At 33.3% G+C, this 13,235-nt stretch overlaps 1 protein-coding gene and 1 pseudogene across 2 annotated transcripts in view; both read left to right on the forward strand.

Moving 5' to 3' along the window:
* Positions 1–1,012: 1,012 nt before the first annotated feature.
* The window catches only part of LOC127853256 (uncharacterized), a 30,026-nt gene continuing 17,803 nt past the window's right edge, over positions 1,013–13,235 (forward strand). For both annotated transcript variants that reach the window (XM_052387599.1, XM_052387600.1), the window contains exon 1: positions 1,013–1,226. The gene's annotated coding sequence lies outside the window, so the exon portion shown is untranslated. The remainder of the gene's footprint in view (positions 1,227–13,235) is intronic.
* LOC127852395 (uncharacterized) lies at positions 9,728–12,993 on the forward strand (annotated as a pseudogene).

The raw sequence follows: 13,235 nt of genomic DNA on the forward strand, positions 1-13,235 counted from the left end.
CTATTTACACGAAAATGTATATGTTTGACTATAACTTTAGTCGTACTGAACAATTCAATATGAATGTATTTACCAAAATTAAAGCTCGCAAATGACATAAGAACACTCAGCAAATACGTAATTGCGGGATCTATAGCTTGCAGCATTTAATTTTTTGGGATGATTTGGATATATTTCTTGGACCCGACGAGCAGTATGAGAACACACATGTTTTAAATTGCTTTCATTTTAACGAAGTATATGTTTCTTAAATTGTCCACCGTTTACTTACTTCCGCAAGTCACTTGGCTAAGTTAGAAATGTTTTTTTTTAATTCTTTACCATTTCGAGAACAGGGCCGGGGCCTTTCAGATTGGGAAAAGTCGCGTCGTTTTTTTTACTTAAATTGTGAAATTGGTGTTGTATTTGTTTGCTTTCAAATTTTAATAAAAGTCACCAAGTGAATGAAAAGTTTGAAGCACTCACAGTAAAATGTTTCAGTGTAATGTGATATCCTAGAACCCGTATATAATATCTAGCATATAATTTCATTTGAATCGACTTTTTAAGTTTTTTACATTCTATTAATTATCCTTATACCAAGTATTCATTCCATGAAAATTACTGAACTCTCGAACACAAACCCACACAAACCCAAAGGTAGATATCAATTTTATTTTGTGCAAAAAGCTAATGTACACTAAACAGCACCCGCTTTCATAACATATTTAAAAAAAAAGACAAATAGAATGAAAATTATGATGAATGTGCACATTTTTGTTTAACATTATAACTTGAAAACCTGTAATCACAAATTAATTCTGTTAAAATCTATTCAAACACATACTAAATTACAGGCATTTAAAAACACACGATGGTACCGCACAAGCTTATCTGGGACGACACTTCACGCACATTCAATAAAACAGTTTCATAGAGCGCGGTTTCTACACATGTACGGGCCGCTTTATAGCAATCGCAGTTTTTTTCAAGTATCACTTGTCATTTCAACTAAGACTAAGGACGTAAATGGTACAACGGCCGGAACGCACAAGGCTGTATTGTTTATTTCGCTTACAGCCCACTTGTTACTAGGATCTTTGACTAGGAAATCTTAAACGTTCCACCAATCCCGTACGTGCGAATAGAAACGTTCGACAAGTTTAGCCATCTTGCAGTAGGTTAAGTGCAGAGGAGTGAAATTGGTTGGCGAACGGTGACAAGCTTCTATCATCGACGAGAAAAAAGTATGTTCTTTAAATATATTGTGCTTAATTTAGAGGAATATGTTCATTAACGAATATGTGCATACACCGCTCTTAATTATATATGGACTTAATGATGTATTGCATGCGTTCGCTCATTAAATGACTGTTTTTACGTGAATATCCGACCTCGTGGAGTAATCTTCTGTTTAAAAAAGGTGTCTGCACAACAATTATTGTTGTAAAGGTTGATTTATGTGCGACCTTTTTTCAAAACTGGTTGTTGCAATTAAGCGTTCAATATTGCGAGATATGATATTAAACCAAATGTATATGGGAAGTGTTAGGAGTCATGATCAACAGCTGTGAATGACATATACTGTAGTCAATATTTTGGAATAATAGGAGGTGCGCAATTATGCAAGCGTCTATAAACGGTCAACTTAGTCCGCCATTGTGTTTCAAACAATAAAGTACATGTGGTTCCGATTTCAAAATTATTTTTTTTAAAGACATGTCATGCATGGTTTCATATCACATATGGTTTAATCATAAATTGTTTAACTATTTTCAGTAAAAAGAAATTAATTTACGAGTTTTTAAAATTGTTTTGCACAGGAAATAGAAGAGATTTTCGCTTTCTGTCAAAACAATCAAAATCATGAAAATGGCGGACAGTGTTAATCTTCAATGAAGGTCAACATGTAAACTTCTGTTCAATTGTGAATACGATCTAAACAAATTAAAAGCACAGCATCTCTTGTGCTTTGAACATTTTGTTTTTATTGTTATTTAACGGAAGATTTCTGTTTGAAATGGATAACAGTTTTCAAATGAAGTACATATTTGCACATGTTAATCTATTTTCGCTTTTAACCTGTAGTTAGAACTTATATGAAAAATTGAAACGATTTATTTTGTTTAAATTTGGTTGTCACAGTCAGTCAAATTATTTCTATAGCTTCTTAAACGGTTTGCTTTACTGTTCATTCATTCATTCAAGTGAAAACTGATTTTAAATAGTTTTATACTTACTGCAAACCGAAGTAACCAAAACCCATGCATGATTGTTGATACAATTACATTGGCATATCATAATTTATAAATATCTTGTTACAATAAGTGGTATTGATGTTTTCCTTATTGTAGATACTTTATTTACATTCAGAGCAATTAACCTCATTTATTGAACACATATTTGATGTAATAACACACAAGCATGCATTTGATATTAATATATGCAAGAAAACATCAAACAAGATATGGTTAAGCTACATAGAACTTCTTACACTGCAACAGTGCTTTAATACCAGTGTTATAAATATTCATAGACTATAAGTGTATTAAAAATATAATTTCTAAAATAAAATAAAATAATTCTCCTACCTACCTACCCACCTGTAAAATCTTGGGACGGTAAAGGGCAAACCAACAATATTTTAATTGTGGCCTAGTGTATTATTGGCACTATGCTATTGGCGTATGATTTCAATTTAACTTAATCTGACGGTTTATTGATACTTTACTATTTTGTATTATATGTGTCAGTCAGCAGGTGTTTATTTCATATATATTTTATGCATCTTACCTTTGGATTCCATTAAACCAGAGAACTCTCCATATTCAAAGAAGCGAAGGAATGTTCTCTGTCCACTTTTGAACGCCACAGCATAAAGAATTCCATCTGTTAACTCTGAAAGAAAATTTATGTTTCTTGTAAAATATCATAAACATATGTCGGCAAAAAAACACACCTGCATTTGAAAGTTGTACCCTATTCACTGTTCTGCTTTAATAAAATTATTTTTTGCCCAAGAAACATGATTATTGCTTTAAATTCAAGTAATTAAATATTTTTGTGTAATATACATACATTGGATAGATGAACAATGCTTATAAACATGGGTATATTATAAAAGTTATTTGGAACAAGATGTGTTTGTGAAACACAATGTCCCCCTATATGATGTTTGGCCTTGTATGATGACCTTGACCTTGTGAAGGATGACCTTGACCTTGAACTTTCACCACTCAAAATGTGCAGCTCCATGAGATACAAATGCATGCCAAATATCAAATTTCTATCTTCAATAGTGCAAAGTATTCATAAAATAAGCGATTTGGGCCACATATATTTGACCTCTGACCTTGAAGGATGACCTTGACCTTGACCTTTCACCACTCAAAATGTGCAGCTCCATGAGATGCACATGCATGCCAATTATCAAGTTGCTATCTTCAATATTGCAAAAGTATTTATAAAATAAGCGATTTGGGCCACATATATTTGACCTCTGACCTTGAAGGATGACCTTGACCTTTTACCACTCAAAATGTGCAGCTCCATGAGATACACATGCATGCCAAATATCAAATTGCTATCTTCAATATTGCAAAAGTATTCATAAAATGAGCGATTTTGGCCACATATATTTGACCTCTGACCTTGAAGGATGACCTTGACCTTTCACCACTCAAAATGTGCAGCTCCATGAGATACACATGCATGCCAAATATCAAGTTGCTATCTTCAATATTGCCAAAGTATTCATAAAATGAGCGATTTTGGCCACATATATTTGACCTCTGACCTTGAAGGATGAACTTGACCTTGACCTTTCACCACTCAAAATGTGCAGCTTCATGAGATACACATGCATGCCAAATATGAAGTTGCTATCTTCAATATAGCAAAAGTTATTGCAAAATGTTAAAGTTGGCGCAAACAAACCAACAGACCAAGAGACAGGGCAAAAGCAATATGTCCCCCACTACTATAGTGGGGGACATAAAAAAACCACTACTATAGTGGGGGACATAAAAAGTGCATCCTTTCATGGAAACATAGTGTTAATTGTAAGGCCTTAAAGGAAGATGTCTATTATAAATATATTTCAATATAAAAATAAAATAAGTAGGCCTGACAGTCGACATATACCCTACTTATTTGATATTGGCATGCTACCTGAACCAAACCATTTAAAATAACTGGTCTCAAAGGCTTAAGCTCAATCTAGCTTAATGCGGCTCATTATACCACAACAAATATTAATTAATGATTTCAAAGTACTTGATAATTTTTTTTTCCCCAAAACATGTCCAGGGTTTCTAGTCCCCCTCCATGTTCTTTATTATTTTGGATAACAACATTATCATGGAGTATTATCTGCTCATAGGCAGGGGTATCATTGGATTCCATCCAACTCATTGTAGCTAGATTTTGGACATACAGTGAATAAACATTATATCCGGAGCAGATCCTGAGGGGGCTGAAGTGGCATATGCCCCCATAATTCCTCGACAAACTATGTCGGATTATTTAAACTAATATTTGAATATTTAATCGGGTACCAAAAAAGTGTGCAGGATTCACATTGAAAAAATCCTGGATCCGTCCCTGTAACTTCACTCATTTCATGTGCACAAACAATGCATTTGTTTTCTTATGCAACTGACATTTTCTATAACTGCAATTTATCAGTACAACAACCTCCTAGAGAAAGCATCATAATTAAAGATTTATTTTGGATAAAATGTTAATATCAATGGATAATTTTGCGATAAACATGATTAAAAAAGGCAATATAGTTAATATAAATTGCCGCCATAGAGTCTTTTGATGATTTTTGCTTTTGCAGACTCTCGGCTTTATTCTGAACGTGAATTATTACAGCTAGGGGGTGGGGGGGCACAGAAATTATCAAAAGGAGCTGGCAAGACTGCTCGAATAGCCAGTCATTTCTGTTGCCGGACATCTTTTTACATCTTGACCTGGTACGTCAATGCAAATAACCTGGATAACTACATGATCAGCATAATATTACGTCTACAGAGTGTACAAGTAATGTTCACAAACACAAAGTTGGTTGTGCTATATCAAAAAGGCAGCATAAAGATCTCTCTGTCTGTCCTTCCGTCACACTTTTGTGAGGATACACACTCCTAAAGAATTTTCTCCAATCTGCTCCAAGTTTAAATACAAAACGCCTTCATAACGACAAGAGCTCACTGACTTTAGAAAGATTGCGACTCATTTATTTACAATTTGGAACTGTTCACAGCTCATTTTTTCATAAAATAAGGGGGACAAGGCCGCTTCACAAAAAAACAGGAAGAAAAGCCGTGTACTGTCTTGTCCAAATATGCATTTTTTGTGAGGATACACACTCCTAAAGAATTTTCTCCAAATACAAAATGCCCTTTTAAGACAAGAGCTCACTAACTAATTTTAGAAAGTTTGCGACTCATTTATTTACTATTTGGAACTGTTCGCAGCTCATTTTTCACAAAATGAGGGGGACAAGACCGCTTCACAAAAAAAGGAAGAGAAGCCATGTACCATCTTGTCCAAATATGCATTTTTTGTTGTAAAATATGCAAATCAACATTTTAAAATGAGATTATACGATTTTTATATGTGTTAAATTTTAATATATTGATACAAATATGTTATAATAACACACAATATGCAAGAAACATGATACATTTGAGACGAATTTCATAAAATACAGCAAATACAAATTAGCGCCCCGAGACGATTGTGACGAAGATAATTCGTACATATTTTCCTATAATAACCGATGCATTCGTCTTTTTAGCAAGTGTTTGGGTGTCGTATGAACCGATATCGATGCAGGAATTTCAAATGAACCATTAAACTTAATTTAGATTCACATCCTACATTCATGATATACATGCTGGTGAATTCGATTTCAGAATTAAATATCTGGCTTATTAAGCATTTTTGCGACACATGTTCTTCTAAACTTTTATTTTAGTTTATATTGAAATATATGTATAAGTTTTTTACACATTTTATATTATTTAATAAATATTTGACAAGATCGTATATACCTGCTTTATGGTGCTTAATGGTTAATATTTCCCACACATATAGCTTAGTTATCATGGTGTTGTTCATTAACAGGCACTCATCTGATAGAAGCCATTTTTCTTACATAGTTTCACTTAAATTAAAAAATGCTTGTAAAAATATACATTTGGGGCTATAAAATTTGCAAGTTTAGCCATAAAATATGCAAGTCAATATTTCTTTGTGCCTAACTTACCAACTGTTCATCTGTTTTTAAAACCAATTTAGCTCATTTATAATGTTATTTATTATAAAGGTTATCAAAGACAAAAACTTACTTTCATGGATACTTCAGGTTAGAATATAGTGTTTTTTTTGTTTAAATAAGTATTTTAAAGGGACTGTCAACCACAAATGACAAAAAAAGAAAAGTTCTAAAATACCGTATTTTTTTACAATTATTAGTTTATATTGATTAACATATCACATCCGGTATATTTCATTACATGAAAAAAGTTCATAATTTCAGTATATTCGGAATAAAATTTTGCGATGTGAAATCGAAAGTACATTGCGAAAAATAGGTGACATAACAATATACACACTATAATAACGCAAGTAGATTGATCATTTTATATATATAATATATACAATTTATTACGCATGCACAGTTTGCATTTTCCTGGATTTACCATATGACGATGATGATCAATCTACTGGCGTTATTTCTAGTTGACTGGTAGTTACCTGGTAGACATACCCAGTAAAATTGATTACCAAACATACTGAAAATATGAAAACTTAACAACTTTTGTCAAGTAATGTAATATGTCATGGACGAACCATCTTTAGAACCTCTTAATTTTTGACATGTTGTGATATTTTAATCAATATAATCTAATAATTGTAAAAAGTATTTTACAACTTTTCTTTTCTTCGTCTTCGTGGTTGACAGTCCCTTTAAGGCCGCATAAGCATCTTGTATGCTGAATTTATTCAACGTGTACATACTACAGCTTGTCTTTAAAGTAATTGTTCTCCTTCATGTAGTCAATGATTACATACCAAGTTTCTTGCATTATTTAGGTTTGAAAAGTCATTTTTATTTAATTTTCTTGTATTTTATCGTCTACACATATAACAGGGCCTCTCAGGATGTTCTCTAGCTAAAGAAACTTCAGCGTACAGTTTATATAGTATTGACAAACCTGTAAAGTCGCGCCAGTCAAAAATCATAAAAAGCGACATTTAATGTTATGGTAGCCAGAACTAGATGTTCTCATCCATAATGGACATCTTTTATCATCGTAGAAACGTACATTACCCCGTTAAATCCGTGTGACACCTATGCAATCACCAGCATGGCTTACGTGGCTGACATTACATAATGATAAGAATGCTAATTATCATCGCTTTTCGTAGATTTATTGATATATTTACATATGCAACTTGCACTTATTACGCCGGATGTTGTGATCCCTTTGCACATGCGCACTTGCATATTTTACGGGTCTTCCCTATTCTACGCGGGTTATGGAGGTTTCGGTAAATGACAAGTTCGGTAAATTGATTTATATAGTAAAAGCCGTGGAGGTTTCGGTAAATTGATTTTATAGAGGAGGTATACCTACAACGAGGTGTTAATGACACCTATTATCGGCTTACAATAACATTAGGGGCATTTATTTGCAAACTGTGGATTAATTTTGATGTACATTAATTGAGTTGTTTGGCACTAATTTAATGATCTGTTTAAATGTACGGACTTGATTTTATCAAATTAGAGATGTTTGCAAAGTGTTATTATTAATTATCCAGGCTTGCAACCTATTAATATTCTAATCGATAGAGGTAAATTATATATTAAGGTCATGATCATTTTGTATTATATATATGTTTTTATACAATTAGTTGATAAAAACCTTAATTAAAGCGTATCAGTTAAAAAAAAAATAATAATGTGGCTCTTACAAGAGGTGGCCTCCACGTGGCAAAATGTATCTAATTAGTATGTGATTACTCCCTAATTTTTTTTTAAATGACATGAAATATTCAAATATATATATTGTATCCAAGGTTTAGTTGTTGCTTATTTATAATATATGGTAAATAAAACGGAGTACAAAGTAAATCAGTTATTATTTTTTTATTGAACCGATTTGTTTAGGCAAAAAATGATGTCAGTTATTTCGGCCGTAAAACCCATTGTTCCAATACAGAAGCCAGGTGCCTGTGTATTAATTTGATAAGATAATGATCATCACAGCAGCTTGCTATTACACAGTGTATTCATTCGGCTGGCGTTGTGTTAGATGTCATTTTTATCAGTTTTCAAGTTTTCAATTATGTGTATCTCTTCGCTTAACTCAACGTTCAATGGCACGCGCACTTAACATAATTATAAAACATAACGCGTATCATTATATTACTTTTTATTAATTACGTACACGTATTAAATTTTATATATTGTTTTTTATTGTGTTTTTCGTCAACCAGAAAGAAAAAATAAAACATATAATAAATATAAAATTCAACATGAACTCATTTTTATTAAATCATATTTTACAAGAAACTTTTTAAAATAGCATTAAACTTAATTGAAGAGCTTACATTGATTCCGCCATAAATCATTATTTCTTATTACTATTACATGTATGTTACTATTATGTTATTTAAATAAAAGCACCAATTTAAAAAAACAAACAACAGTATTGCGTTATTTAAATCGTAAAATTAACCAAACATTTCCTAACAGAATTCGTTTTTCAGAGGTAGCTAATTCATTTCCCTTAATTCTTTACCTTAGGCATAGCATTAATTACTCAACTCAAAATTAATCCACAGTTTGCAAATAAATGCCTCTAATGTTATTGTAATCCGATAATATGTGTCATTAACACCTCGTTGTAGGTATACCTCCTCTATAAAATCAATTTACCGAAACCTCCACGGCTTTTACTATAGAAATCAATTTACCGAACTTGTCATTTACCGAAACCTCCAGCACCCTTCTACGCCACACCGGTAAAATGCAGACAGGTGAGAAAACATGTCATGCTTATAACGTTCGCTTTTAGTAAAAACAGACGATCTAAGGATATAGAGTTAGTTATTGTGATGTAGTGTTGTAGTTGTTGGGAACGCCATGGGGTAAGTATGTAAAGTAAACGAATATACACAATGTGATCATTTGAAATTTCGTATAAATGCACTTTCGATTTCATTGGTATCGGGTCCGTTCGCCCTAGTTTCACGTTCGCCCTGGGTCCGTTCGCCCTGGGTTCGTTCGCCCTATATTATCATGTGCATATCGGGGTATGAACAGTTGATTGTTCACACATATGAGCAAGTTTGAACCTTAAGTTTTCATTAATCAATATAGTGAGCAATTAGTGAAAATAAATGGCCTTTGTTACAAACACGCTTACGAGTTAAAGAGCACCGTTTTGATTTTTCACACATGTAAGCAAGTTTGTACCTTAGATTTCATCATTAATTAATATAATAAGCAATTAGGGAATATTACTGGCCTTTGTTACAAATACGCTTACAAGTTAAAGAGCTCTGTCTTTTATATTTCGGTAACACTTTTTTGTTTGATATGTTCGGAATAACCTAACTGTGAATTATCACAGTATATAAAATGGAGCTCAAATGTCTGGTTCTATTATTTCAAAAATGGATAATGTGTTGTGCATTTCGTGCAATTTGGAGGTACGACCAAGACAACATGCGATTACATGCGACGTTTGTGAACGGTGGTAGCATCGGCTATGTGGAACAGGTTAGTTTAATTTAATTTGTCAATTGCATATAATAAAAACACATCGTACGTAATTTTTCTATATATTTTAATGTTCCTTGAGGATTTCATTATTTCCATCTAATGTAACTGGTAACGGGATCTTCATTTACGTACAATAAATTATTGTCTCTATCGTATTTCATTTTCAATTAGCATTAAATGCTACCATTCTTCGACTTATGCGAATTAGCGTTAAGCGCTAATATCCTTTGATCCATAATAGATGTAATTAATTAAAGAAGCTTACGTTTGCGTTCTTGATTTGGTAAACAATTTCAATTGGAATTTGCTACTCGCCCTCTTAGCTTACTAAACTGTTTTATTATAGTACATCAACAGTGCTCCAGCTAGGATTTGAAAAGGGCAGGGGGGTTTTATTGTCAAAAGGGCACTTTCGGCGCGCAGTATTTTGTGAAAAGGGCACTTTCGACGCGCAGTATTTTGTGTTTTGTGTTCGAGCGCGCGGGTGTTACTGGAATGCTTTCTATTGCATGTTCATTTATATGTTATAAATAATTGTATTAATCCCATTATTATTAAACCATTCAAATATAATGTCTACAATGAGGATTAAACTCATTACAATGTAATAAGAGATTTATGAATTATCATATGCAAAAAAAAAAAATTTTTTTTTTTTTTTTTGAGGGGGGGGGGGGGCAGGGCGGAGGTTCGGGAGGGCAGGGCGCGGCGCCCTTCGATTTAGGCCTAGCTGGAGCACTGATCAATGTATTTTTCCATATGTTAAAGTTTGTAGCTCACATAGCACAAAAAGTATACCGATGTGGTTTTGTGAAAACTGGGCTTAATGCGTGATACGGACTGTGCAATTCCTAAGTATTTCTAACGATATACAATAGTTATTCTAAACAGTATGCAATAGTTATTCTAAACAATATGCACTAGTCATTGTAAACAATATGCAATAGTTATTTAAAAGAATATGCAATAGTAATTATAAAATTTTGTTAATTGAAATTAAGTAAAACTGTATTAATTATGATTAATTAAAATTATTAAATAAGTTAAAATGGAAAGTGAAATATTACAAATATGTACACAATGTAAAGTGCATCATATATTATTCTATATATAAGCTGTATATATTAAATTTATAAATTATTTGTACAAGAATTGTATTAAGATTATGAGATTTTGAATGTAACTTCTTGCGTTGTTTATGGTTCTTTCATTCAGCAATATATAACCACCGTCTGTCGGATTATCTAATTTCTTGTATTCTTGTCGATCCCTGCATAGGCAAATAAATTTAAAATTCATATAAGCATCATTAAATCTCAATAAAAACATCATCAATATTCAATTTACTAAACTGATCAACTTCCAATAATTCTCGCGTGTATTGCGCGGTGTGAAGTAGCAACCGGCCTTTATTGATCGGTGTCGATTAATTAAGAGATTATAGAGATAAGGGTCTGTGTTAATTGATTGATTTAGTGTCATATTAACCTAATATAGTTAACATTGAGAACAATTACTAAATCATATAGAAATTAGTTATGTAGAATATGATTATTAAGTTGAAACTATTATCCTAAAGAGTATACTTAATATTGATGCATGCACCATTGTAAGTTTTTGTACATGCAACATAATGTTTTGACCTATTTAAATTATTCATTAAAACATGGGACGACAATTTCAGCTTTTATTGATTTTTTCGTTTAAATGAACTGCACAGGCTTATCTGGGACGACACTTCACACACATGCATTATTCCCATTAAAGCATTATCGTATTATGTTTTGTTATAGGTCAAACAGCGTATCAAGGAACAGCCTCATGCCCAGGCAATGGATATTGTGGCTGATGTCATGTCGGGCATTACTAACGATGAGCGGTTCCTGGCCCCGAAGCAGAAGCTGATGAAGCGCACTGCCAACAAGTTTCGTGCGAAGCATAGGCCATCTGAACCGACAGACTTGAATTTTGATGTAAGCAAACAAAGTTGAAACTTAAGCTGCCCAAACAGCACAGTAAGCATAAATGTAACCGTGTTTAAACGCAACCTTGTATGTATTAGGTAGGAAGCAAAGGAACATAATTATATTAACTTCTTAATCAATGTTCTTTTAAGTATTACAATCGGTTAATGCATTAGAAAACATAAGCAGAAAATGCATGTGTGTGTTTTGTTTTGCTTCAGGTAGTGAAAGACCCGTTCAAGATGCCAGCTGTTAAGCATTCATGCATTCATCCACAAGAACAGGAAGCTGAAGCAGTTGCCACTTGTGTTCCGGAAAATGGAGGCCGATTATGTCGCTGTTCTGCGCGCCATCCGTGACAGGGTTCCAAACTTGTCAGTTGAAAACGTTGTCATGTATTTCCTTTAGTAAGCATAAAAGGTTGTGTATTCCACTGGGTGCAGTCTGTGTGGCGGAAAGTACAGGAGTTAGGCCTAGCCACCGCCTACCGAACCAACCAGGCCATCCACCAGTACATTCGGCAGTTGATGGCATTGCCGTTCCTGCCTGCCGGACACATAACCGAGACGTTCCACCAGCTTCAGGTCCGTGCAAACTCCGTCCAACTGACGCAGCTAGTGGACTACGTCAATCGTCAATGGATAAACAACGCCATCTTTCGGGTTGAAGATTGGAGCGTCTTCAGGCGTTCGATTAGAACAAAAAATGATGTAGAAGGTAATTGCAATATACAATTGATTTTAGTTTTATTTTATTATACAATTATTTTCAATTTTTCTATTGAATTCGTTAAATAACACACGCAAATCTTAAATAATGTTTGCATTGATTTCAGGCTGGCATCATCGACTCAACAGCCAGACACATCATGGCGCAGTGCCCTTCTACGTGCTGGTACCAGCCCTGCACAAGGAAGCCGAGATAATGGACATCAGCGTGCAGTCTTCCGCCCTGGAGCGTGAGCAGCGTTCATCAACCGTCAACGTACGCCTGGAAGAATACTGGACCAAATGTTCAAATGGTGAAGTGTCTACATCCACCTCTTTGAAGGCTGTTTCGCACTTTAATGGACCCTCTGATTGAAGTGAATGAAAAGATAAGACAGGTGTTAAGGGTTGAGTTCATTGTACACTGGATTTGTTTCATGTACATATTTGTAAGATTTATATGTATGGTCTGATTAATGTAAATGTAAATGTGTTGCATAATGTGTTCATTGTATTATACTATATTCTGTATTGTTGTTCTGCTCACTGTATTTGTTTCATGTACATTTGTATTGATTAATGTAAAGGTGTAACATCAAGTTTTCATTAATTAATATAATGTAAATATGTTGCATAATGTGTTCATTGTATTATACTATATTCTGTTTTGTTGTTCTGTTCACTGTATTTGTTTCATGTACATATTTATTGATTAATGTAAAGGTGAAACATAAAGTTTTCATTAATTAATATAATAAACAATAAGAGAAAATTACTGGC

Source organism: Dreissena polymorpha, chromosome 12, assembly GCF_020536995.1.
Source record: "Dreissena polymorpha isolate Duluth1 chromosome 12, UMN_Dpol_1.0, whole genome shotgun sequence".
NCBI classification, from domain to species: Eukaryota; Metazoa; Mollusca; class Bivalvia; order Myida; family Dreissenidae; genus Dreissena; species Dreissena polymorpha.